A 27,233-nucleotide genomic window follows, 5' to 3' on the forward strand; every position below is an offset into this window, starting at 1 on the left:
CCTGGTTTGCGGGGTCGCTCCCAGCTGCGACCGCGGCTGAAGAAGGACTTTCGCACCGTGGTGCCCCCATGCAACAGGCCTGTGCCGCCGAGGGCAGCTGCCGCCTTGGGGCGATCGCCTAGCGGCGGGGGGCGAGCAGGCCCCTTGCACCGCCTCCACCTGGCTTGCGCGATGGAGCCGAGGGCTTCGCTGCCCCGGGCACAGCGCCCACGGCTGTTTGGGGCTCGGCGCGGGCCCCTGAGGGGGAAACCCGCGGGGCGGCGCCTGCGGCAGGACTACACGTCCCGGCGGCCCCTGCGGGCGCGGCCCCGGCCCCGCCCCAGCCCCGGCCGCGCGGGGGCTGCCGGGTGCCGTAGTCGCGGCGCCTGGCGAAAGTTGAGAGCCGCCTGCGGTCGGCGCTGCCCGGAGGCTCTCGTTGCCATGCCGGCTTTGTCGCCTCGGAGGCCAGCGGCGCAGGATGGATGAGCGGGCGGCCGCCGGGGCAGGCGCCCGCGGGGTGAGGAGCGGCGGCGGCGGCGGGCGGGGGGGAAGGCTGGGGCCAGGGCCGGCTCGGCGCGGGGAGCGCTGCCCGGCGCGGAGGGGCCGCGGGAGGCGGCTCCGGGCAGGTGCAGCGGGGAGCGGCGCCGCGGGGCGGGGGGGGGGGGAGGGGGTCGCCCGGCGCCAGCTCCCGCCAACGGCCGCGGGCGGGGGGCTCGGCCCGCTCGGGCTGCCCGGGCCCGGGGAGGGGGCCCCCTTTCCCTTCCCCTTCCCCTTCCCCGCCGAGGAAGCGGGTGGCGGGGCGGTTTCGTGGCGCGGCCCGGGGCCCCGAGCTCGGTGTCCGGGCTCGCAGCAGGCGCCGCTGCCGGCCTGGGGTGGCCCCGCCGGGAGGAGCGGGGAGGCGGCGCGGCAGGGCCGCGGGCTCCTGCCAGCCCCGGGCGCTCTGGTGCAGCGGGGACGGAGCAGCTCACGGGAAGGGAAGCACGGAGCCGTCTCGACCCTTCCCGGGTCCATTTTACGCCCACATGATGCAGGGGGACATCTTGCCACCCCTAATCCCCCAGAAAAGGTCCCTGGTCTCTTCCCCGGCCTCGCCTTGCCCAGCGGAAAGAGACGGCGCCTGCCCTGGCCGCCGCCGCCTCCTCCTCCTCCTCCTCCTCCTCCCTTGAAGCCCACGAGAAGGTGCCTCTACCCTCCGCACACCTGTAACCTCCATGGGAGGTTCGGCTCGGCTTACTCATCCCCAGCCAAAACGTTGAATTAAGCAAAAGTGACTCCAAATCCTCCTGCTCTGATCTCTGAGAGGATGAAATGCCAGTCTGTGGGTGATGATCCTGGGAGACTGATAAGCTCTGGGTTTGTGTCCTTGCCTGTTGGAGAGTCAGGATCCCACCAGCTGCTTGAGGCTCTGGGCTTGGCAATACCTGCTGCTCCTTCATTTGGCTTGGAAGAGTATGTGTTTTGTTAGCATCTGGTTCAGCTAGGCCAGTAAATATTCACTGTGAGATTTACCAAACAGCTGAAGCCCAAATCTCGTCTATCTCAGCTCCAGGATAGTTTCTAGAGCAAACTGAGGGCTGGAAGGCTAAATCTTTGGGGTAGAGCAATTGTGCTGGACTCAGGGACTTGGGTTTCCTTAGCCATCCATTGCTTTTGGTTGATGCTATAGATAGTCAAGAGCTGGTTAAATCTCCAGCACCCGGTAGGTTAGCCCAGTGCTTTGGTGGGACTGGCTCCTGGAGGGCCGCCCTGCTGGCCCAGGGTCCTGGTGCCTCGTGATATTCAGGCCCAGGCTCTGGCCCTTGGCACCCTCATCTGGCGTCCCCCATCATGAGATTCCCCCTCCACTTTTCAGGTTGAAATTTCCTGTGCGTCACCTCTGATAAATGATGGGTTTTTAGCCTAGCAGAGATCTTCCCTTCAGCACTGATGCAATGCAGAACAGGAATTTTAGTTCATTTTTATTCTACTTTTTAATTAATATTTTTGATAAAACACCTAGTTCTGTCCTAGCACGACTCTAAGTAAGGCTCAAAGGATTGACACAAGAGTTAAAAAATATTATTGTTCCAATTATCCTCATTAAGTCTGATATGCTTAGATTTTGGACAGCTTCTACAGATAATATAGGTCATAAATAATCAAGAGTACAATCTAATTAAAAGAAATCACTGGTCACAAACCAAAGTGCCATACAGGAGAAGCCAATCTTCAAAGACAGCCTCCCATCCTAATCTCTCTGAACAGTATTTTTCGTTCTCCTGACCTGCCTGCCCGGGAGGCGCTTCCAGGTAGGTGTGCAGAAGCAGGAGAGGGCGAGGGTCAGGGTGTTCCAGGGACAGCAGGGATTCTGGAAAACGTTCCTCTTCTCTATCTTGCTAGTTGAATAAAGGTCTGGACTTCAGAGGGTTACTGAAACCTACCCCCGAGCCTAACAAGGTTGGGCTTGAAACTAATTCAAGCAGAAGAGAAGTCATTATGGGAAATTAGAGAAGTTGTTCAAAGTGGAATCCAGAAAATACAAGGAACTTTATGTTCTGGGTGTAGTTCATGCATGACCTAAATAGAATGAATTCTGACCCAAAAACTTGCTTTGAATGCCTTGTTAAACTTTATCATAGGTGTACCTCCCATTCGGGAGTTTAGGCTCTAGTTTGCTAGTGCTGAACTGGATCTAAATATCCTAACACCTGCACATTCCCAGTGGAAGCCAACTATCTCAGGACCGTTGTTTATCTGTGTGATTCACCACTAGGATTACATGGACGAGACCTTGTTCTCATTCCAAATACCTGCTGTCACATATTAGTTATTTTCTGGGCATGTGTTTGCTCTGATTTGTGGTTACACGGTGCTCAGTGATGACCTAATTGCACCGTTCTTGTTAGGGAGAGAAATCTCTGAATTTGGTTTTGTAGCTCAACTTCTCAGTAAGTAAATCCTTGCCCCATAATACTGTATATCATCAATATTGTCACTTTAGCACAATATTTTATGAGATAAGATTTTATGATGATAAGACTAATGAATGCATTTTGAAGTATGTGTGTCTAGACCAGCTTCTCAGATTTATACCATTAAAAACTCAGTTTGGAGCAAGCGTAGACCACCTTGTAGATAGGAATGCCTGAATCTGATGATCTGTAGCAGCTTTCTCACCACTGCCCTATGTTTGTTTGCTGTTGGGCAATTTCCCTGAAAACTGGCAACATGCACACAGCTACAAATAAACCTGAAGGAAAAGGCCAGACTCCCTTTTAGACTGTCCCATGAAGAGGCTTAATTCTGGCCCCCTTAATCGGGGGATGTCTGTGGAATTGTGAAGTTTAACTCAAAGGGATGTTGATTCCCAGTTGCATTTAAATGAGCCCTGATGTCCCCGAGGGTGTTGGAGAAGCTTAGTCTTGATCTGTCTGTGCCTTAGTTTCTTCATTTGTAAAACGCAAACGTGTTATGTTTAACTGTAATTCAGTCTTGCATGCTGGGAGCCTTGAATAACAAGGCGTGACTGGAGCTCCGAGTAACGCTGGTGGTGCTAGAAATGTATTGCGAATGACAGAAGGGCAAGCTATAGAAATAAGGAAGCAGGGAGTGCAGGCGTTTTAAGCCACAGAAAGAAAAGATGAGAACAGAAGGGGGAGGGGACAAATGAAGGAAAAATATAAACCAAAAAAAAGCAGTATATGGGTGTTACGACTTACAGAATAGTATGGAAGAAGAGAAGGTGTAGAAGGACACAGGAAGAAAACCAAAATGCCACTGTCGTAGGTGACAATCAGCGTGGCATGAGTGAGGCTTTGCAGTCGCATCAAGTTTTGCGATGTATCCCTAAGAACATTTTCCTATGGCCCTTACAGGAGGGAGGAGGAGGGAAGAGGATTCCTGGAGAAGTACATAGCCACACAATGAAGCCTTTGGTTTCTTCCCCTGCACATTTGTAGAGAGCTCACGTCTTTCCCTTACCCCAGGAGACATTCCCATTTCCTTTCATTTACCAGTGTTTGGAAGGCGGAAGGGGATGAGGCACTGTTGGGTTCCCTTATTAACTTAATCTGTGGGAAGCCCTACATAAATCATTGAATTTCCTAGTCTTGATAGAACTAGATATTTGTACAGTGAAGTCAAACAGAAGATCGAGGTTCCTGCACAGGGAGGCTTTGACGCTGTTCCAGTCCTGCGCCTGTGACTCTTAAGCGTGCAATTCTTTGAAGTCTGAAGCTTAGGAGTCTGCATTAATGATCAAGGGACAGAGCTGAATACTGAATTCAGATGGTATGAAGGTAAAGGTGTGGGCATGAATGTGGGAAGAGTATTTAAGAGCAGTCTAGCATGTATAGTTAATAAAAATGAGTGTGTCAACATGTTAATTTCCTACAGTTACTCAAGTTCTCAAGGTTTTTGGCATCTTCTCATTCCATGTAAATCAGTGAGCTCTTGCTGGGTCCTGCCATGTCTAGAATATTAATTTCCTTGAAAAGTACAAAACTTCAGGTTTGAAACTTTGCATATTTTGTACAATCAGAAACTTGCTCTGCTTCTTTAGGCACAAATCTGTGTTCCTCGCACAGCGTTGTAGAGCACTGTGCTTGGCATTTGGCTGTCACTCTCTATCCCACTCAGCCGAGTGTCAGCGATCTTGAATGCTTAAAGTGTTCCTTGGGACTCTCTGCAGATGTAAAGCACTTCTGAAGATGATATATGTCAGAAACTGAACGCATTAGAACAATTATTTCTGACTTTGATTTACAACTAGGTTAAAGCTAATCTGTGTTTACTGCTGTGTTTGTTTCTGATAGGACTCTCAGCTGTTTCTCTAATTCAGGAGTTGTTCTTCCCATTCTTTACTTTGTAAGGTAAAATACTCAAAGCAAAATGCTGTGCCTTGCTACATCTACTACACAGACATCAGCCAATTGGAACAGTGAACTATACCCCTCATTTCAATTTCTGGCCCACTATATTAATTGCTTTTTCTAGAACTCTACCCTAATTGCTGCTTTTTCTTGACTGAGCAGCAAATCAGTTCCCCTCTGAGCCCCAGGATTGCCTACATTCAGATTTTTTTTGAAGAGTCAAGGGACAGATTTTTCAGACTAGATTTTCAAGAATTCAGCTCATATGTAGATTCCTTATTAAGCAGATCCTAAGGTGGTGTTTATATCCTACCAGATACAGAGCTGTCTTCAAAATACCAGCCCCAAGCACCGGGGGATAGGCACTCTTACTCACACTGTGTCACATATGGTAAATGGGCATAGACCTGCCAAAGGGCTTTGGGACCACTGGGCCCTCAGTGACATTGGCTGGTACAGCTCATGCTCTCACATGATTTAATTCAGTCATGGCTGGTACAGTTCACCCTCCCACATCATTTAATCCAACCATGGCTGCACAGTCCACCCAGCAGCAGGAGCTGGGGGTCGACTGTGCCCCTCAAGTGGAAAAACTTGAGACACTGTGCCATTCCCCATGACTGAGTAGGACCCCTTTCTCCTACCTACATTGCTGCTGTAAAACTGGATGTCTTCAACATCCTAAATACTTTGGAGCCATCATCATTAAAAGTTCCTGAGTGCCCTGCAGGCTTTGAGGGGGAGGGATAGCAAGTCCAACCTCAGCCATGCAGAGCTCTGCTGGGACAGTGGCTCAAAGCTCAGCAGCTGTTCTCCAGTAATGGCTTTATTCTGACTCAAATTGATAGGCTCATGTATTTTTTAGAAGTCAGATTTATGTGTGTGAGTATTTAATACCATATTCTGAAGCAATATTTATGGAGGTGTTTGAGATTTTTGGATCAGATGTCATGTAAAGCTCTAATCTGAGGCCCGCTGTAGTCCAGCAAAAAAGCCTCATCTTTGACGTTCTCCTCTCTTGCTCCCCAGAGAATTAAAAAGACAAGACAAAATTATTTTAAACAGTTCCACATGTATTGAGCCTGAGTTCATTAGCCAGAGTATAATGTCTTTCCATGACTATTTAAAACTAAAGAACAAAAAGCTACCTTGAAAAATGGCCATTGGGAAGCAGACTGGCAAAAGTGAAGAAACTTGAGCCCTTGGCTGATGAATACTCTGTCCTTAACTCACATTGTCTCTTTTGTTTCCCACACTTTCATGAGCTGCACATGGATTCAATTTTGCCAGTCTTTAACTCTTTTCAGTGATACCTGATCTGTACAGAGTTTGGAAACTAGGACAGCTGTCACTTAGGTACTTTGCTGTGTTTTTATTTTTTTGCTGCTGATCTATTTGCCCCGTGCAGTCTCTGGCATGGGTGCAGTATGTCCACACTGGGAGCATGGAAAAGGGTTGGGTGCACATGGGGGAGAGGGAGTTGAAGCTTTTGCAGCTTTCTGGCAAAGGGTGTAACAGCGACTGGGCTCAGAGCAGGTTTGGATAGTGCTTTGATTAAAATGTTGGCAGCATTTGCACTGTTGCTGCCATAGGGGAAGATGTTGGTGCTCTACTAGGGCATTTGTAAGAGGAGCTCTTTCTCCTGGCATGGCTCTAAAACTGATGGAGTCAGGGTGGAGCCAAGAGATCTGGCATCATGGCGACTTTTCACAGCAGCTTGTCTTTGGGCTAGAGTACAACAGAAGTGCTTTCTGCAGAGAGCAGCATTAAACATTAGATGTTTACTTGCAACAGTGAAATTTATTCCAGAGAATGATAATTGCCTGTAGCAAATGCATTTCTTAGTAGTGACTGTATTGTTTCCAAAAATGTAACTAACTCTTAGAGCTGCTGTTTGGTAAATTGATATGGATCTAATTATTCATCCATTTAAAACTAAAATGGCATTCCACATCAAAAACATGATGCATTTTCTTTCCTTATTTTTCCTCCAAATAACTGCTGAACAAGGATCGCCAGCAGAGAGTGCTGGTGCTCTTTCAGAACCTGGCAGCAGCTTCTGAAACTGACTGTAAAATCAAATCAGGCTTTGTTCTGTAATTATATCTCTGCTTGTTCATTTTCATGAAAATAAAACATTAATCAATTGTCTGTTATTCAATATCTTGCTGTCTCTACTTATCAATCTTTTTGTAGTTCATTACCAGAGAAAGATTTTTTTTTTTAAGCACAACCATTTGCTTAAAAAGTAGCAGTTATATTTATCCTGCAATTATTTAGCAGGCTTTCATGTATTTTGTTCTAATGCATTTGACCTTTTTTGTACCTAACATTCTTTTTCCTTTCATTCCTCCTCCTTAATTTTGTCTTTAAAGGATCTGTTTACTATTCAGTGCAGCTTTTACCTAGTGGGAGAAGATGGCCCTGCTGCTTTAATTAGCAGAGGCCTAGGATCTATATGGTGGTATCTATATCTGTTGTAGCACTGAGCTCATTTACTTACCTTGCAAGGCCTTGTAGCCAAAGATTACTTTTGGTTGGACCTCCTTCATCTCTTAGTTCTGAGACTGATTCTGACATCAATACTAAAACTGAGTTACAAAAGATTTGAACAAAAAAGAAAAAGCCCCGTGATATTTTTCAGCATATCTTCAACTTTTTAAGTTCTGGGGACTTGGGAGGTGTTGGCTTTTTGGTTTTAAATCAGCCATGTTCCCCTCCCCCCCCCCCCCCAATCATTGTGATTATTGACGTATCAGTATTATCAACTGGGATTTGTTGTAGAAGCTGCCATACACCTCTTGTGATTTCATTCTGCTGTACGTTCTTCTACGGCGTTCTTCTGCCGTACAGAGCAAACGGTGACTGTGGTGAAGTGCGGAGTCATCTTGCCTTACTCTTACAGTTCAGTCTGATCCAAATCCATTGGAAGTTGAGGGAATCTTTTTGTTCATTTCAGCAGACTTTGAAGACAGAGATCTTTGAAAGAGGCAGGAGGGCCAAGAGGCACGGAATATGGTCAACTTTCATACATCAAGGATCTTAACGTACGATAGACATCAGTTAAAGACGCACAGGTCCTTTGTCATATAGCTGGTTTGGAGAAGAACAGTGGGAGCAGACAAGCCCTGTAAGGAAATCCCTCTGCCAAGTTCAAACCCCGTTGTCCTTGTTTTGCCAAAACTCCACTTAAGGTCAGGGGCCTGGGGTGTGAATGCTTTTAGAGCAAAGCTGAAATGTTTAGTTTTCCATAGCTGGCAGTTGTTATCACTCTGCTAGTCAATGCAGCCTTCTTCCAAAATGCTCCAAAAAAGGGGGTCAACGTTCAGCCGTTAAGAGTATGTCTCTTTACGGGTGGTACCCAAACAAGCCAGTCACGTCCCTGCTGAACTCTGTATCCCGTTTCACTGCAGCGAGCTGTCCCTCTCGTCCCCCTGCCTGCACAGGCCCTTTCCTCACCCAAGAAACTAGGCTCAACTGGAGTTACACGGTGAGAGGTATCGTCCAGACTGGCTTATTTAAAATCTTCACACACAGTAGCATGCAAAACCATAGATGAGAAGGAACCATGTTACAGCGTAAAGCTGAATATAGACAGGACATGAAGTTGCCTATGCAAAAGCATGTGTAGTTATTGCTGCCAGCACAGAAGTTATGTGAGTGTTAAGGTTTTATTATGCAGCAGAATAATCAACTCTTGTAGAAAGATGTAGTACGTGCTCAAAGAGGGACAGAGGAATATATAGTGCATAACTACTCCTGCTCCTGTGTTCTGAAAAGCAGAATTGTTCTGGCAAAAATTTCTGAGCAGAGTTTTTCTAGCCGGCACCTTGGCTGTGCGGGCGGCAGGGCAGGTCTGGCAGCCGGCCGGGGACTCCCGGAGAGGCTCTCCGCGTCCACGCTGACCAGCCTGCGCCGCTTTGCACGGACCGCTTAACCCTCCTGCGCTTCGCGTGCCTTCTCCATGCGCTTGGTGCGATTCTCACACAGTTTTGGGATCTTCTAACTTTATTTTCATCTGTAGGCCCTCATGTACCAGTTCTTTTACCTCCTTTTCCCCCAGTGAATATATCTGCTAAATGGATAATTTGACTTCTATGGCGAGAAAGATAAATAGCCCTTCTCCTGAATACCTATTCTTACTTCCTGCTCATCTAGGAAAATTCTTAGCCTCATCTCCTTTTCTTAGTCTTTTTTACTTTTGGCTGCATTATTTGTTTACTGTCAGGCTGTTATTTTGCTGAACGCTGTATTTATAGAGCAGGCGAAGAATTCCCAGCTTGGGGGGGGGGGGGGGGAGGGAGGGAAAATGCTCTCTGATCCCAAGAGCAAAATGGCACCCCTGAGCACTGTTAGCAGTTTATTTTTATATGCCAGCAGAAAAGCCTTGCTAAACTGGCGTAGGATCAGAGAGCCACAGAAACTAATTTGCACCCCTCTCTGCCGCGCTGAATGGATGCGGGACTGAGCCGCGATTCCCTTCCGAATATTAGGGATAATATCAGCAGCTTCCTGAGCTCCAGCTGCTGCAGACAAAAGACAGCGGAGTTGCAGCGATTCCTGGAGGGAGGAACTTTAAGATGGAGGAATTTTAAAGAATGCGAAGGACAACCTCTTAAAAAAAATTGTAGGTGGAGCAATTCCAGGTCATCCAAACCCTTTGTAAGTGCAGGATTTATTTTCCAACTTTGAAATAGTTGCCGTCGTGGCGTTTCTCTCTCGTGCTTTTTAACGCATCTCCTGTGACCTTTGCATGATTGCATAAATTGGCCGAGCGCGCTGGAAGAGTTATTAGGAACCCCTTTCTTGTGTTGTTTCCTGAATTCCCACATTGTGGCGTGATGTGGGTATGGAAACTGCTCGCTTCCTTCGCTGGCAGCCGTTCAGCGAGGCAGCGGACGCCGGAGCTCCTGCGGCCGAGCTGGGCGGGAGCCGGCTGAAGGGAGGATGCAGGGGGAGAACATTTTAAGGAAGAGAAATTGGATTTTGTGCATCTCTTTGTTCTTTTCCAGCTCAGATAAAGCTGTTATCTCCAATTGTGTGGGCTAAACATGAGCAGTGCTCGTCTTCTGTAGCATAAACAGAGGCAGATGCCTTGAGGTTAGTACGCCTCGGGCAAGGCTAGCTGCTTTTTCGGTGTGTGACTTAAGCAGTATTTTTACTTTCCTGATGACTCTGCCTTCTCTCCTTACTCCCCATTCTTGCAGTGTGTGGGAGGGAGACAGGATGCCTGATTGAAGCATAGTTTATAACTCGAATTCACTGTAGCTATATATTTCCCTTACAGCTCCACCTCGCAGCACCTAGCAAGTATGCGCTTTGCTAGCCTGTTCTTTTCTTTTGCATTTGCAAACTGTAAGGTTGTGGGACGTTATGAATTGTTTACATGTGTTTCTACATGTCTTCCAATGAATGAATATCAATTACAAGGAAAAAAATACATGTTTATATATGGTACATTTGTGATTTCTGAAATTTGACTTCCTGAATTCTTTTCCCAGATTTTCCCTTTAAATGTTGAGTTTTGAATGCTGGACAGGAGCAGTTTGCTCCGAGCAATTAAAAGGTAAAAGACAGAGTCATGTTATGTTTTCTCACACCAATAGCCCTAATGAACACAAGTCCGCGGGCCAGATCTCACAGTGCATGGATTTGACGTGCGGTCGGTTTTGGGGCGCTTTTGGAAATTAATGTTAAGGCCAAATGTTACCAAAGAGGAATTGCTTAGTGGAGGCAATTTTTGCATGGTCAGGCCATAATATCCCAAGTCAGGTGTGGATGCGCTGTGACTTCTCTCTTATTTTGTGTTTTACTTTTTCTTGAAATTACAAGTTAGTGAAAAGGAGGCAGGAAACAAAAAGTCGTGGCTGCGGTAATCTTCCCGCAGCGTCGGCAGGCCGCAGCAGGAGCCCGCGGAGGGCGGCTCGGAGCACGTTGTGCGCAACGGCCGGAGGAGGTGAGCGGGGAGGAAGGCAGGGGAACGCTGTCTGTGCACCAGCACTTCCCTGAGGGAGGCCCGGGTTGTGTTATCTGGCCGTGTTTAGGCTGGGGATTTGCCCTGATTGCAGGCATCCAAGTTGCTTACCCCATTTCAAAACTAGGGCACCGATAGAGCAGCTCTGCCAGTCTAAAACGGCGCTTTGTACCGCTGCAACTGCAGGGGCGAGTGCCCAAAGAAATTACTCATCTCCCAAAACAGGGAGACTGGATTAAGCCCCCCCCCCTTTAATCGTCACAAGGTTTTGGGGTCCTCGTGCTCGCCTTCTGTGAGTGGGGGGACGGGGCACAGAGGTGGTAAGCTCGTGTTTTTCTTTGAAAGTTGCTACGTATCTAAATCCAAAGGATTACTTTTTAAGTTGCAATTCCGTGGCGGCCGCGTGATCGCAGGTGCTAAACCCTCAGGAAGAGCCACCTCCGAAAGCGGCTGCCCCCACCTGACAGAAGGCCGCAAAGCGGGGGCTGCGCGGGGGGAGCAGGCTGCGGCCTGGCCCCTCTGCCCCGCCGCGGCCGCCTGCAGCCCCGGTAGCCGGCGCGGCCCCGGGCGGGCTGGGCTCGAGGGCGGGCGGAGAGCGGGGCGCGGGGGCTGCCGCAGGTGCGGGCGGCGCGGAGTGACGGGCGGCGCAGCCAGTGGCGGCGGCGGCGGGGGGCGGGCGGCGGCGCTTCCTGCCCGGGCGGGGGGAGGCGGCGGAGGCAGCGCGGCCGCCCTGCGCGCGCGCGCGCGCGCGTGTGTGTGTGTGTGTGTGTGTGTGTGTGTGTGTGTGTGTGTGTGTGTGTGTGTGTGTGTGTGTGTGTGTGTGTGTGTGTGTGTGTGCGCGCGCGGGGCGGGGCGGGGCGGGGCGGGGCGCGCCTGCTCCGCGGCGGCGCTGGGCTCCCGCGCGCACAGGTAACCGCGATGCTGCGGGCGGCCGGACCCTGCCGGCGCAGCGGCCGCCTCGCCGGGCCGCCCCCCCCGCGCCGCGCTCCCCCCGCGCCGCGCTGCTCTCGGCGGGCTTAACGCGCCGCCGCGGGCTGCGGGCAGGTCCTGCCTGGCGGCGGGGGCTCCGCCGGCCGCCTCGACTGCTTGGCCGAAAACATTTGTTTCGAATAAACCCCCCCGAAGCCACAAGTGCGGTTCATAGCACGCTCGCCTGCCCGCGGAGTACGGTCTGTCTCCGCAGTTTGAAAAGTTTCCACCCCCTCCCCGCCCAGTGTTATTGCCCCTGAGGATGAAGCAGGATTTGCAAGTGAAAGCGCCTTGAAACGCGGCGGCCTCCGGAGCGAGCTGCGCCGTCCGCCGGGCAGCCCCGCGTCGCACCCTTTGCCCCTGCCCAGCCCGCTCTCTGCCCTTTACTCTCCGGGGCGAAAAACCAGCCGCGACAACAAACCGAGGAGAAAAACACCTTCGGCAGCAGGGAGCCCTCGTGGACTGACCCGGCGAGCTGCGAGCGTCCGGTGCCAGAAGCGGAGCGAAGCCTTTTGTCTGCGGCAGGGCGGTCGGTAAGAGACGGGCACGGGGGCTCCGCGCTCCTCGCAGCGCGAACCTCGGGGTGCCGCTCGCTCGCTGTAAGCGTTTGCCCCTCGTTCCCCCCTCCCGTGAGGACTGCTCTTCGTCTTGTCACCGAAAATCGGCTTGTCCACCCATTTCACCGCCGACAGTAAATACCAGTCAAAGCTAGTGATGTATGTACGTGTAAGTGGATAAAGTAAAATGTGGTGAAGCTGACCGAAGTGGGATTGCGTCAGGCTCTGCTTGAAAGAAGTCTCGCTTCTTGCGGAGACAGTAATCCCAGTCATCGCGCTCGTAATCCCCGCGTCAAGGTTGGCTTTGCTCGTCGTGCTGTGCAGGGAGGCATGTGTGTGCTTTTACGTACGCGCGTGTGCAACCTTGGCTTCTACCAGTTGCGATTCCTTGTTTCCCACTGAAATTTGTTTTAAATCAAACTGCTTTACTCTGTGTCATCAGGCGTAAAAATGTTGATCCTGTAATTAAAGGTGTGTGTGTGTTTTACCAGATTGTTGAACGTGGCTAGTAACATGCTTGGCACTGTACGGAATGCAGATATACTTTTTTTTTTTTTTTTAATAAAACTGAAAAAGCAGCATGGACATGTGCACATCATAACTGGATGAAGGCCCAGTCTCTGTGCAGGGCTGTGTTTTGTAGCTTACCTCTTTCTGTAGGGCAGAAGTATTGAATGTGTGTTGGTTTACAAGTGCTAACGCTGCTGTTTCTAACTCTTCTCCCTCAGCCTGGTATCCATCTCCACTTCCCCTAGGGCAAAGCTTCATCGCTACCAGTCTCGTGCAAATGAAGGATGTGTGGAGTTGTATATGTAGCTCCTAGTCCTCCTCCTGTGCAGGGAGGATTTTAGTGTCCCCTGTGGAAACATGCGGCATCCCCCATCGGGAGGATCTAGCTGTTTATCTAGTGAAACCAGCCTGGATATCATGCCCTTCCCCCCTGCGTGGGTTTTTCCTGTAGATGATACAGGAAATGCTAAATATTGGTCTGTTGTGGTCTCTGTTCCTCTTTTTTTTCCTCTCCTCCTTCCTCTTCCCTGAAGGGTTTTCTGTGGGAATATTAAGTGGAGAAAGGTGTCCTGTTGCTCGCTTACCGGGTGGGCAGCAGGTCAGCGTGTTCTGAGCTGGTGGACCCTTGGAGGGCTGAGGACCCCCCAGGCTCTGCTGAGCTTCCCTGCAGGCTGTTACACCTCCTCGGGGGAGCGGGAGGGGTGCGTGCCTGGGGTCCAGTGCTGGGCTCAAGGGAGAGGACGTGGCACAGGTCTTGGTTGCTCTCTCGCTTTTTCTGCTACGCTTGACTTTGGCTGGGGACCAAGTCTCTCTACCAAGGCAAGGGCAAGCACGTGAGAGTCGTCTTCTGGAGCTTGTGCTGCACCTTTATGCTGCTTCTGCGTGAGTGATGGGCAGCAGCATATCGTTTGCTCAGGACTGATACAGAGATATGAATCCTACAGCCAAGACCATGACCCTATTAAATCCTTGGGTCAGATTTTTGCCGGTGTTGCCTCATTGACTGATCCTGCTGGGCGGAGGGTCATGAACTGACCCTGGAAAATTTCATCCTGTGATAGAAGCTGCGGTTGCAGTTTCATCTGGGGCACTTGATTTCCCTCTCTTTTTCTCCAGGATGCTTAATTGTAGCATCATCCCTGTCCTTAAAGCATTGCTGGGACCCCCAAGCACAGCACACAGTGGTTCTTTTCTGCTCTTGCGCTTACCTGAGGAGAGAGTAGGGATTTCCAGAAGGAGGGAAATGGGAACATGGTCTTCCTCCAAGCTCACTGTCTTCCTACTTCTGGAGAAGCTTTTCAGGCAGCGCTGCCTGGCCTGGGGAGGAGGCTGGAGGCAGAAGTTGGGCAGTGCCAAGTGGGCAGAACAGGCCATAACATAGTGGGACACGGGACTACAGATTCCTCAGTGGTGCTGCCGCCTCATAATTTTGTTATGATATATATTTTGAATTGTCATGCCTGGTCAATATACTGATACCGTAGCTCATTATTTTACCTGCTAGTGGTGACACATAGCAGGAGTTTTGCACTGTAAAGATTGGAGAGTCGAAGTATTGCTCTCTGCTAAAGCAAGCGTAAGGGAGCTTGGACTAGTATGTGGGCCTCTCTGGAGCGCAGGATGCCGCAGCTGGGCCGCAAGGTTTTCATATGCCTGTAGTATGAATGCATAAAAACTCTCTGTGGCCTGTAACACAGCTCAAAGGGCAGCCGATTTAGGCGCGCTTGAATGTTAAGGTTAGGAGATCACATTCCAAAGGTCACCAGATGAAAGCAATTGAAGACGGTATAACATAAATATTTGATTTGGATAGAAGGGATTGGTGCAAATCCTTTTGTTCCTTCTCCAGAGATGTTCTATAGGCAGAGCACTGTTAGGAGAGAAAAAAAAAAATCGTATCTAACTTCTTCGTGCCAGAGGAAGTAGTGTAACATAGTGTCCTGCTGCTGAATTCCACTGGAATTCTTCTCATGGGATGCCCTATTGTCAGCAACAGCTAAGAGAACTAATGTTTTTAAATGTAAAATGACTCATAATGCATGGGCTCTTGAAGTTGGGTTTAACATTGTATGCAAACATTGCCAGCTGGTGGGGATCTTTCTGGATAAATAAGAACTATATTTGTACAAGAAGGCTCGAGTGATGTATTTCAGATGCATCCTGATTAGCATACGCTATTCACTTGGTAAAAGAATAGCAAGAATCTCAGAAGTGTAGATAATTTAATAGTCCTCTTGTTCTCTTTATCCCTTCCTCCGTCAGCAGACTGCCCAATCTTTTTGTTTATTTGGAAATGAGGTTGCATGTCTTTGCTGCCACATTTTCCTGACCATGACAGTGAAGCTGAGAATTTGCAATCCCTGAGTTCCTGAAACATAAACCTTTCTCCCTCTTCTACCCCTTCCTTTTATCTCCAGCTGAGACTAATGTGTTTTTCTTGATGGAGTAAGTTCCTGCACCTCTTCCTCTGTGCAGCGCCCAACACAGGAGTGGCTTGCTCCATGCCTAGGGCTCACTGTCACTATAATGAATGAACGGTTGAAGTAACGTTTCAGCTTGTTAAAGACTTTCTGTTCTTAACATAGACCGAAAGTTTAGGAGTTTAGGATGTTGGTGTATTAGTGTATGTACAGTGATAAGTCTCATGCCACAAGTATCATTGGTCCAAACGTATGTTAATGTAAAAATGCCGTTAGCTGTGACTCTCTCTGTTTGCAGTTCTTGGTTCCTTCATACCGACAGCTTTTAAAGAGAGCCGCAGAGCGGTAACCCAACGAAAAGACAAAGCGCAATTTAAGAAAGTTCCTGCATATTAAGATTTTGTATTAAACTAAAACCTGGCTCTGGACACCTGTAAGCTATGAGATTTCGTATTCAGGCCAGAATATGGTGTGTGTTAGGCTCTGTTCTGAATTACAGAAGAAAACTATGACCTTGTTCTTGGCAAAAGGTTCTTGAATTATTAGATGTTCCCACTTTGGGGTGAATTGTAAATGCTTTTAGCATAAAGTAAGGTGCCTGTTTTCCCCCGTCTACCTTCTCTTGCACATTCCCATATGTCAAGGCATTTTCAGATACCTGCTGTTTGAGGAGGCCTTCGGCAAGTTTTTGGAAGTGGAGCAGCCTCACGGATTCTTTTGCCTGGCTGTAGTGGGAGTGGAATGCCCTTGGGTGCCAATGTTTGCTGCTAGGTATCCCCCTGCCATGGAGACCAAATGTTTGTACGAGCGCGAGAACGGCCGTTCCTGGTGAGTGGCAATGAGGTTGAAGGGTCTCGTTCTCCTCTTCTAGCCACTGAAATACCAGGGAGGACTTGGAGCTCTTGGGTCTTCATAGCAGTGTGCCAAAGCGCCCATTGCCAGGGTTATAAAGTTTCAGGAAGCGCTAGAGGATTTGTCAAAGTGATTTAGTCTGTTGTGTTGAATCTGGGCCGCAACCAATTTCTGTAAGGTCGTTTTCTGCCTTCGGGAATTCTGTACTTGTCTTCCTCTACCTAACGTGTAGTTGCTGTCTAGATTAGACTTTCAGCTACCTCTTGTGCCTGATCTTCTCTCTATATGTGCCCCATATATGGCATCATCATTTTGTAGGTTTTAAATCATTGTCTTTATGAAAGAGCAGGCGCATAGCTGCCCTATGAGTCCAGACTGGCTGTGTGAGCTACTCACTTGTTATACCCTATTAGCCAGGAGAGAGCATATTCCCAAATAGCTCGGGAATGCCGTGCTGGCCACAGGACGAATTGCATGCTGCAGGCTCCGCACCATGGCCCCAGCTTCAGCTTTTGCAAAAATGTTTAGTTCATGCTTTGCACAGATCTGACACTGAAATTGTATCCATGTGGAAAATACTGTACTGTAGAGTAGGAGAACTCTGAAGTCAGCAAATATCCAAATTTTGCATGTTACTTGGCTTTCCAAAGTAGTCTTGAAGCTTTATTATTCCCCAAAGTTGTTGAGGTTGTTTTTCGCTTGAAGAATTATATAAAGGAGGTCCTAGGAGCAATTCAGTTTTAAATATGCAATGTAATAGTGTCTTTCTTGCCTATTATGCCTGTAAGTGAAAGCAGTTTTGCAGGGCTGATGTAATTTGTGTTTACCTACTTAGTCATAATTTTCTGGAGCAATAACATATCTAAAACTTATCTGTGTAAATGAGTATATAGATGGCCGTTCAGGGCAAACCAGACAGTTGATTTAAGTAGGAGATTGGTGAATGAGGAATGAATAGGTGAATGAATGGGAATGCAAATAAAAAGTCCGGAACACAACAGAAAACCAAGAATAAAATAAAAAGGCTTGTGGAAATCGAGTCCTCAAAGCCTGTTTTAAAATCGCATTTTATAGAGTAGTGGTTACATGAGGCGCTTAAGCAAAAGAAGAACACGTGCTGGAGTCTCAGGCAGTGCCTGGGGATCACGGGCCGTGTTCATCATTCATAATACTTGTCTGATGGGTCATGTTCTGTTGTGAGCAGCTCCTGGATTGCTGGCTCAGTGCTGAAAACGCAGGTGCGCTCTCCTGTTCCTAGTCGCTGGATCCTCTCGGGTTTTGCTGGCATGCAGTCCGCATTCTTGGTTCTGCAGAAGGGTTCGGAGGTAAATACTGCCTTTCAGCCCTGTTGCCGTTTCACCTTCTCATTGCCTCTGAGAGTGGCTGCTCTCTGGTTTGTTTGTGCTTAAAGGTAAGCTTAAAATAACCTTTCCACCTTTTAACCTCTTTTTTTTTTTTTTAACCCCCCCCTTTTTTTTTAATTAAGTATTTGAAAATCTTTGAGAGGTTGGGGAAGTATTTGACAGTTTGAGAACTACTTTTGAGTATATCAGGTTCATCAGCAATGGCTAGAATATGGACCCCAGACTTTGTTTAAACTAAAAAAAGTTCACTGATTTAATAAAAGCTTTTCAAAGGTTTTGGTATTCCTTATATAGCATTTAAAATAACTAATTGTAGGCTAAGATATTGTTGAGCATTTGTCTTATGTGAATGCATATGAATTAATCTGATTTGAGTTTTTGTTTAATTAATTTGCATGTGTAAGACCTTGCCTTTGTAAGAGTTGTATCACAACAATGTTGCTGATTTGTTTTAAAAATGCTTTGCGAGTCTACATAACTCTTTTAAATGAATTACTTACTCTCTTAGGATTATTTACTGCAACCTTCAAGGAAAGTAAATCCACTTTTCAATGATCTAGTTCACTTTATTAGGCTTTGGTAGATTTTTTTTACTTTATTTTATTTTTTTCCTGCTGTTCTAATTCAGACGGTTGCACGTCCGACTGCAGCAAGTGGTATCGCCTGGCACTAACGCTAGCCTGTCGTGTTGCGGGGCTTGGGGAAAACGGGGTGGGGGAAACATCTCCCTCGCCTGCCAGTTGTGAGTTTGAAAAGAAACAGAACTAAAACCTCTTCCGTATTTCTCGAGGCGCAGAACATAAAAATGATGTAAAGTAGCCTGCAGAGGTGCACAAAGAATTGGCAATCTGGAGTCTACCTGAAATCATCACAGCCAAATGCTGGTTTTTGCTGTATGTAATCTGTATTAGTGAAAACAATTTGGAAACACTTTTACTGCAGCACGCTAGAGGTTGAAGAGACTGAGAGCAATTATGTTGTCCATCCACCCTGCCCTTGGGTGAGAGCAGCCGCTGGGAAGGGAGCTGCGGAGAGCAGGCAGAAAGGAGCTTTCCAAAGCTGCATGAAAAAGCTCGGCTTTCGTTGTCGTTGGGCTGGGACCAGGCATGGCCTGCTTGGATCTCGTGTCGAAGAGAAGAAACAGTAAAAAAAAATCATGGTATCCATGATATCCTGGTATGGGGGAAGAGTGGAGTTATCACCCGGAGAAAGACCAGTGAATTCCTGATCTGAGGAAGCAGGAATGATGCTCAGACTGCTCCGATGGCATTGCGAAGGGATGTTCCCTTGGAGCACTCTCCAAAGACTGAAATGGAGATGAGGCCCCAGGACTTCACCAGTGGGAGGCAAACGTCTCCGAGGGAGCACTTCAGCTCTCTGTTGTCGTGCGAGATGCGCGACAGCAGGATTTCCATTTTGCGTGGGGCGCAGCAGGCGCGGGCTTTCCCCGCTCCTCGGGCAGCAGAGCCGCGCTCCGGTACGTTTCCTGCTGTCAGCGGCAAGCATTGCCGAGGCTGGCTGCGTCCCTGGGAGAGACCTGGGAAAGACTAGTTGGCTTGGACTTGCGCTCGAGGAACAATGTGTTTCCTGTGGCTTCTGTGCATTCAGTAAAGTACATTTTAGTGCATCTCTACTCAACCGGCGTAACGTCCTGGTACGGTCCTGGTTCCTAACACGGCATGGTCAATGCACACGTGTAGGTTTTCTTTTTTGGGGGAACATTATATAGTCCTAACTTGCTTCTGCAGCTGCTAGGGACTGGCAGAAGTATCTTTTCCAGCTGTTCAAAATATCCAGAAAGTTTCCCTGCCTTATGCTAGAACTTGTGCAAGCAGATCTCCATCCTTGATCGAAGGATAGGTAGATAGGATAGGTAGACTTTGCACCTAAACTATTTGCTGCTCCAGCCTTTACAGCAAATCCTTCTAGTGGTGATGAAGTTTATATTAGCGAGGAAGTAGTTTTGCTGGTATGGTTTACGCAAGGTTTCCTAAATATATACCTAAAAACAATTATTTCCCAGTGTAGCTGCATCTGCTTTAGAGTGGTTGCTGGAATCATTATGTTGCAAGAGATCAGTTCCCTGAGTGACATAGTTGTGGCAACAAAAACATGAATGTAGGCTGGGACTTGGGCAATCAGCTCTGTGCTAAAAAGAGCATAGCAATATCTTCCTCCAGCGAGGTGAGGCTTCATTAATCATCGTGCAAGTAATTAAAGGTTTTTACAAAGTGCCCATGAAAATCCCAGGTGGTTATGATAAAAGCACAACACCAAAACCACTTTTATAACCACTTTTGCTTTCTAAAATTTAGGTGGTCTAGATCTTGTTGAGTTTTACTTAAAAAAGGCAGATCCATCTTTTCAGCCCATGCTGTTTGTACCACAGAATGGGCTTGCTCCGTAATTCGGGATTCCCCAGCGCTGCATTAGTCTCTCCCCTTCCTTGAGCTGCGGTCGCTCGGAGGGAGTGTTGCCAGTGCTGTCAGGATGACTGACAACTGATAAGCTAACTGTATTTTAACTATGTCTTCAAAACAAAAACAAGTCTGAAGAGCAACCCTTGGAAAAAGGAGGGCCCAAGCCTGATTGCTTTCCTTACTCTGTGACTAGTCCCATTAAATTCTGTACAACTACTCTGTGAAGTAAGAAGAGCTCCTCTCTGAGAAAGGGCTTAAAATAGTTTAAACTGTGGTAATGCCAGAGAAGCCAGAAAATTGCATGCTGAAGTGAGGCCATAGCGATTGTTTTCTTCTCTACATCCTTCTCCACCTGCAGTTTTTATTTGCATTAACGTATGATACAAATTTTCAGGATGTCACAACTGGTGTAGGAGGAAAAACTACATTAAGGTGACATAAAAGTGAACTGTTTGTTTAGGGAGTGTATTTCTGTTGGTTTGGGGATTTAAACTTTTAGCTTCACATTTTGACTTTATTTTTAATGTAGATGCTGATTCTAATCTTTATTTATCTCGCCAGCAATTAAAACAGCCTGATCCTATCAGTAGGGACAAATGATGCACTGTCAACGTTTTGCTCGCTTCTGATAATGCACATGAAACCGGTTTGCATGTTTGAAGATTACGTTTTCCCCTCACATGGTTTTCATTATCCGAGCGCCCCGAGGAGAGGCCTGGACTAAATCAGCAAAGGAATGGCGAAACCGCACCATGCAGTGGGAACGGTGCTGAGGCATACTTGGGATAGTTGTGGCACAGGGGCTGCTGACGACAGAGGCAGGGCGCTGCCCGAGCGCTCGCAGCCGCGAGAAGCGGAGCCTTCTTAAACAAAGCTTGACGCTGAACTCAAACTGCGGCTTGGGTTCGCAGCGATTCCCAAATTCTGCAAGGATGATTCCTGGGAACCTGCGGAGTTTGCAGCAGAGGAATCTGTGTGCATTGGGAGCCGGTGCTCGGGAATGAGACCTGGTGTGCCTAAACCCCTGTAAGCTTGGTCTGGTTTTATCAAGCAGGCATCTAAAAGGTGAGATCTTGGTCTTTATAAAGTTAGTAGCAGAGCTCCTGTCGCCTGTATTGGAACTGGGGTTTCATTAAATACGCCAGAACTGCTGTACGTGCTGCTGCAGGGTTGTGCCTGTGCAGCCGTGCTGGTAGGACTGCAAAGCAGTTTAGATAAGTGAATGTTGTCGTGTACGTTCCCAGCAGAAACAGCTGGATGAGCATACCTAGGCTGGTTTTGCTGTTAGACCAGTATTTCCAGAATAAATGCCCATGCCCCTCTGAGCAAGACTTAGAAGTGCCAGTTGCAAAATCTTAGAGAAGGCTGAAATCCTGTAACATTTACCAAAATGCTAGCACCCACGAAGCATCATTCCTGTGCATACTGGGCTCTGTAAGTGCTTTCCTGCTTGGTGCTTTTTTAATGTAAATCCCAGATTATGTTAAGATTACAGGTGCCTCCCTGTGGAGAAACTGGTATTTTGTGGTGATGGAGCAGTAATTTAAAGGTCAAGCGAGGTCTTTTGAGTTTCTCCTCGGAGATGTTAGCCAGAGAGATTCTTCTTAAACTGATGTCTTCGCCGCTTTGCTGGAAGCCGGACCAAGACCGAGCACCTCGCTGCTTTTCTTCAGGGCTGCCGAGCTTTCCTGGGCTGTCCGGTGACCCGCTCCCAGCGCCGCGCGCGTTTGAGGGGGCCGCTTAGCGGATCCCGCCGAGGCGGCGTGGGTCTTGCCGGAGCTGGGCTCGCTTTGGCTCGGGACGGTCCTTAGAGCCGCGGCCGATCCACGGTTGTTCTGGGGACTCTCGCTGTATAATTGCCCGGTGAGCTAGTCTAACGAGCATGCATATTATTTGTACCCCCTCCGGGTGACAGTGTTCCTGTTTTTAGTTAAAAGAAGGAAGTTTTTCTTGTTTGCCCAGTGACTCTGTTGCTGTGGTATGAAGATAAGTAATGCTGGCGCTGCTCCATGCACCTGCTGGGTGCCACCCTCGGCGCTCACCTGAGCCGCGGGCAGCAGGGCCGGGCCGGGCCGGGATGCCTGAATGGAAGCCGGGAAGCATTTACGGCTGGAGCCTGAAACCTGCTTGTGGTTAGGAGCAGGCACTGAAGTGGTGCCGGAGCTCCGGGATTTGCTGTGTGCCGCCTTGTGGGTTCGGTGCTGGCGCCAGAGCTTGGGAGCATTTATTCACGGGGACTGTCCTAGCGTGGGTCTCTCCCTTGCTCCCCCTTGGGTAGGGCTGACGTGAAATTAAGAGCATTTGGTGATGGCTTGTGCTGTTGATGAAATAACTTTTGGACGCTACCCTTGTGACAGTGCTTATGGCCACTTCAAAGAGGGCACGTGTGCAGAGTAACCCGGTTTGCAGTGGTCTTGCAGGCACTCGTGCGACGAGACGCTTGCAGGATGAGGCGACCAGCCTGCTGGTTTTTGTGTAGGCCGCGTAGCAAAGGTGTATTGCTGTGCGACAGCGTGAGACTGGGCACGTGAGCCAGTCTGACGCTGCCCGTGGACTTCATATCCAGTCCTTTCTGTGCTATCTGTTTTGTATTCCCTCCCCATGTTACAGCATGCAGGTATTTCTGAAGATAACTGCAAACCTAAGACTTTCATCTAACTGACGAGCATCCCATCACCTGTAGCCAGCAAGCACAAGTAGCAGTATATACACGTCTTTTAAGAAAAACACGGAATTACTTAGCAAAACCTGCAGGCCGCTTGGAAACCCACTGTCTGAAGAAGCGAAGTTTACTGAGTGCTCGAGTTTGAAGTCCATCACCGTCAGTGGATTGTTTTCTATACGAACGATACAAAATTGAGTATTAAAACTGAAAGTGCTTAACTGTCCTCCAGCCCGTTTGAGGAGGTGAACCTGTTCCCGTCCCACCTGATGCGTAAGCTCATTAGCTTCTTGGCTAAGCAGTAATTCGGGGCAAGTGCGTGCAGGCTGCCCGTGCAGGGACTCTTGCATTCCTCTTAGTTTCACAAGCAAAGGAAAGATGCTTCTCTCTGCTTGCGAGGTTGTTATTGCTCCATGCAGGTTAATTGAGCTATAGCATTATAGTCGCTCATCAAACAGCGATGAGTAGCTCACTTGTCTAAGCTTGTTTATTTTTTTTAATGCTGAGAAATATTTGCATGCTCTACAGAAATGTGCTGCTTTGGTTCCTGACAGCCTGGCAGTGTTATCATTTTAAATTCTTCATTAATCTCTGTTCCTCACAGGGGACTGGCAGGGTTCCTGGGCATAACTGTGATGTTTAAGGCAGAGGCCTCTGTTACTGATTTTCTACACAATGCCCTGCAAGCATAGGCCTTTTCTTCCTTAAGTAGTACCTATAAATCCCCCTTTTATGCCCATTCTTGATGCAACGCTATTTGCAATTCCTGCATTAGTTCTTTTGTCAGTTCTAGACTCAGATTTTTGGCTCAAGAACATACAAATATAAACTGATCATGAATAATTTTAGAGTAGAAATTAAGATGAAGTACTAAACTGATAGAGCTACAGCCAACAAATGGCCAAAGGTATGAGCATTGTTTCCGCCTGAGAAATTTACCCCACAGTGGTTCCTTGAAACAGAATTGCTCTAGAACCAAATTTTCCACTTAAAAGCAAGGTGTTTCTAGAGTCTACAGTTAGGAGCAATGCACCAGCCAGGCATGAGCCAGTATAGTTTTGCAGAGATTTTGGAAGTCTGAAATAAACCAAGTGTCGCTAACTCTATTCAGCCCTATGCGTTGCAACAGATTTAGCCTAAACCCCAAAAGATGTCTGTTTAAAGTGTCCACAGAACCTATTCCAATTTTAGCATAAGTTATCAAATAGTATGATTATGCTCAAAGCCACAAACTGTGCCTGTGTGTAAAACCCTCTGGCAAAACCTTCTGGCTGTATCACAGCGACTTTTTCCGTGCACCTCACTAATTTCAACATGAGAATCTTTGGCGCACTGAAAACTGAAATTGCTGGAAGGGCCTCGCACAAACAGAATTTGGTGTCCAAATAAATAACACATGGGCTTCAGGACCGATTGTACTGCTCGTTTTTATGTTTCATTGCAGAAGAAAGTGCAGCTAACTGGTTCTGCCATAGAGTTTCCAGCTTACTCAGAAGGCAGATTCCAGGAATCCTGCCACCCCAGTTAGTTGCGCAAGATCCTCTTTGTTAATTAAAAATAGATAGAACTGGGGGAAAAAAAAAGTCTTAATGCTAATATGTATGTAAAGAAAATCAACTAATTGGCCAGAATATAGTCATAGTGTATCTCAGTCCACCTTTTGTTCTGGATTTCCAGGCTGATTCCTAGTTTGCATCCACACTAAAATTAGTAGTAGTGAATTGCAAATGCTTTCGGTATGAACTGTGGCCTTCCTTCATGGGACCGGTAGGAGAAGCTTGTCTTGCTGCAATATAAAGCTGTGTGTGAAATGGTTGCATGCAGAATTACTTCCTTGAACGTCTGAAGGAGTTAAACATGCACAGATTGAATTTGTCTGTTGAGAAAATCTGTAATGCAGAGAGGCAAAATCTCAAGCTGGGTTGTATCTTTGTATTAAAAAAATAAACACCCCCCCACATTTTTCCAGTTGAGACAAAAGAAATCTTTGGGTGGAAAGGCAGCATCACATTGCATAATAAAAGCCTTTTTATGCTCTAATAAAAAGAGTTGCTTAGGGCAACTTTTTTTAAAAAAAAGGTCAGTGATGATATTGGTGTGAGGGGGGACAAGGAATCTTTAACTTTTCTTGTGCAATACTGGGAAAGGAGGCTAGAAATTGCTCTGGTTATCTGCTATCTTAATGCTTGGTTTAAAGGTTCTTTGCCGCATATTTGCTGGCAGCTGTTTTCAATATATCCCTCTCGAGCTAAGTCACCAGTTAAGAATTTGACATTAGATGTTTTTTTCAACCACCATCTTGAAGTACCCTACCACACAACACAGCCTTGTTCCCTAGTTAGATATTGTTCATGTGCCTTGGAATTGCTGTTGACACCTCAAGTATTTAACTTGCAGATCTCAGATAATTTTTGTAGGGTGTGGATGTGTGCCATAATAAGGCAGAGACAGAAGTATCCGCGTCTGCATTCCTTCGCTACATCTGTTTGTTTTATTTTTTGCAACATTCCAGAAAATTAAGTTAAATTATACATCTCAATGAATACTTTTAATTTCACTAGTTTTATTTTGTTATAATTGCCTGCTCTTAAAATACAAGCATGCTGCGTGCACAAGTATGTTTCATTTCTTTTGTGTCGTCTGCCTTTCTCTTTAGGACACCTTTGGTAGTAGATTTAACTCCTTGGTTAACACACCTAAACACATGTTTTTCTGTATTTGCTGGATTCTTCACTCAATAGTTAAAGTTTTTCTAGTGCTTTCTGTCCTAAAAGGGAAAAATAATGTAATTAAAGAATGCTTTGGGAATTAGAGCTGGGCTCTGCAATATATTTCTGGCATATACTTTGGCAATGTCCTTCACTTCTCTCACTTCCCCAATCTGTAAAATAAAGCTAATACTCCTATACTGAGCATTCTCACAGTCATTTTTGCGGCATAGTTCATTGATATTTGTAAAGCGGAGCACCTTTCCTCAAAGGATTCCTGCTGAAAAAGGAGCCATTAACACAGAGTATCATCATCTGTGCTGCAGCTTTCATTCTTAACAAAAAATAAAACAATGGAGTTAAAGAATTAGTGGGTTTTAATCACTGTTTCACTTGGAGGCACAGATGGGACAGAGCACTACTTGGCAACATTTAATCTTGGAGCAGAAATTGTCATGATTAAAGCAGCAGCTGGAGTAGATTGTTAGGTACAGGGGTTTTCTTTCACCCTGAATGGATCAGAATTGCTGAGCTCTGGGGGAAACCAAGGAACTACAGAAGAAAAATATGAAATATTGGTCAAGGTTTATTATTCCTAGTGTCTCATCTGCTGACTAAAATAATGTTTTTCAATGCTTTCCTCAGAATTATTTTGGAGGCGAGGAGAGTATCAAGTGATCTGGTCTACTGAAGAGGAGACTGAAGCCATCTCTGAGAGTAGATCTTGGACTTGCGGGAGGAAAGCCGTGTGTCCTCCCATGTGTGAGAACTGCTCCTCCTCACTAAGGAAGTCAAAGTGAAGGAAATAGGTACGTGCCACTTCAAGTAGGATTTCAAGAGAATCTCATTCCAGGCCATTTATCAGGGCCTGAATTTCTAGATTGGTAAGGTGGCCTGGAATGAGAAGGATTTTAACTCTCCCTTTTTTTTAAAGCTGGAGAAGGGCTCTGTCTGCCTGACACATCAAGGCATTGTATTATATTGATAGATCCATGCAGCAGGCTCTTTCGGCAGAGGAGACTAAGTAGTTATAGAGATGCAGAAGAAATGAGACTCTTCATTTCTCCTGACTCCTGTAGTCTGTCCCTGGTTCTGCCAGGGAACAAGCTATTTGGGGCAAGTTACATTTTGCTAGGGGACAACTTTATACAGAAGAGAAGTCTCAAAATATAGTGAATACCACTGTGTATTCTGCTGTTGAGGCAGAGCTGCAGCTCAGCCAACAAGTAGAACACTCTTTGGGATGTTATTCTGGACTGTTCTGGCTCTGCTTTTAGTTACGTGTTTGAAAGGTATCATGAATTTTGGCTATTTCAACTCATGCGAGGCCAATGGGCTTAGTTGTCAGTAACAACATATTCCTGGCTCCACTGGGAGACTGATCATGTTGTAATAGCTGTTGGATCGAATCCGCAGGCTGTTGAATCTGTACTTAGGATGTGCTTGACATTAGCTCTTTACACTTCTTTCATTGGTACACAATGCTTTCTCCTGTCACTCTGAGATCTTTTTCTGTGCCTTAGATCAGACAACTCTTTTTTTTCTCCTCTCGTTTTTGCATGCATTCAGATGATATTTAGATGTGTGAGGATTTGGTTACCTTTGTATAGCAGGAAGTCCTCACAGAGTCCTCACTTGCACTAGCATGTAGTATTTTCTGTAGCAGGGAGACAAAGTGTTGATCTGACTCTGGGTATTTAATAACTCTTGAAAATCTCCTGGTTAACCAGGTATTCATTACTTACTTTAAATGATTCAAGCTAAGAGATTCCTTTACTTCCTCTGATACGTACATTATCTTAATGGCCGTCTGTATTTTTTGTTTTTTTGTTTTTAATTCTTCCTTAAACCTGACAAATGCACCCCTTTATCCTTGTCTGCCTGCAAACATGGAAATGTTTCATTGTTGGTAGCGTAAACGTAGAGCAAACAGGGCTCAGGCATTTTTACCATCTTCCTGTGAATTAT

The 27,233-nt window shown here is 47.0% G+C and overlaps 1 protein-coding gene across 7 annotated transcripts in view; it reads left to right on the forward strand.

Moving 5' to 3' along the window:
• Positions 1 to 322: 322 nt before the first annotated feature.
• AMOT (angiomotin) overlaps positions 323 to 27,233 on the forward strand; it is a 59,905-nt gene continuing 32,994 nt past the window's right edge. The window contains exons 1-3 of one of the 7 annotated variants that reach the window (XM_064518119.1): positions 323 to 496; positions 22,506 to 22,830; positions 25,911 to 26,074. The gene's annotated coding sequence lies outside the window, so the exon portion shown is untranslated. Of the gene's footprint in view, positions 497 to 11,660; positions 12,306 to 17,430; positions 17,523 to 20,677; positions 20,961 to 22,505; positions 22,831 to 25,910; positions 26,075 to 27,233 lie in introns of those variants that run through there. The other 6 variants (XM_064518120.1, XM_064518117.1, XM_064518118.1 and 3 more) reach the window with 6 other exon arrangements.

Source organism: Dromaius novaehollandiae, chromosome 11 (assembly GCF_036370855.1).
Source record: "Dromaius novaehollandiae isolate bDroNov1 chromosome 11, bDroNov1.hap1, whole genome shotgun sequence".
Taxonomy (NCBI): domain Eukaryota; kingdom Metazoa; phylum Chordata; class Aves; order Casuariiformes; family Dromaiidae; genus Dromaius; species Dromaius novaehollandiae.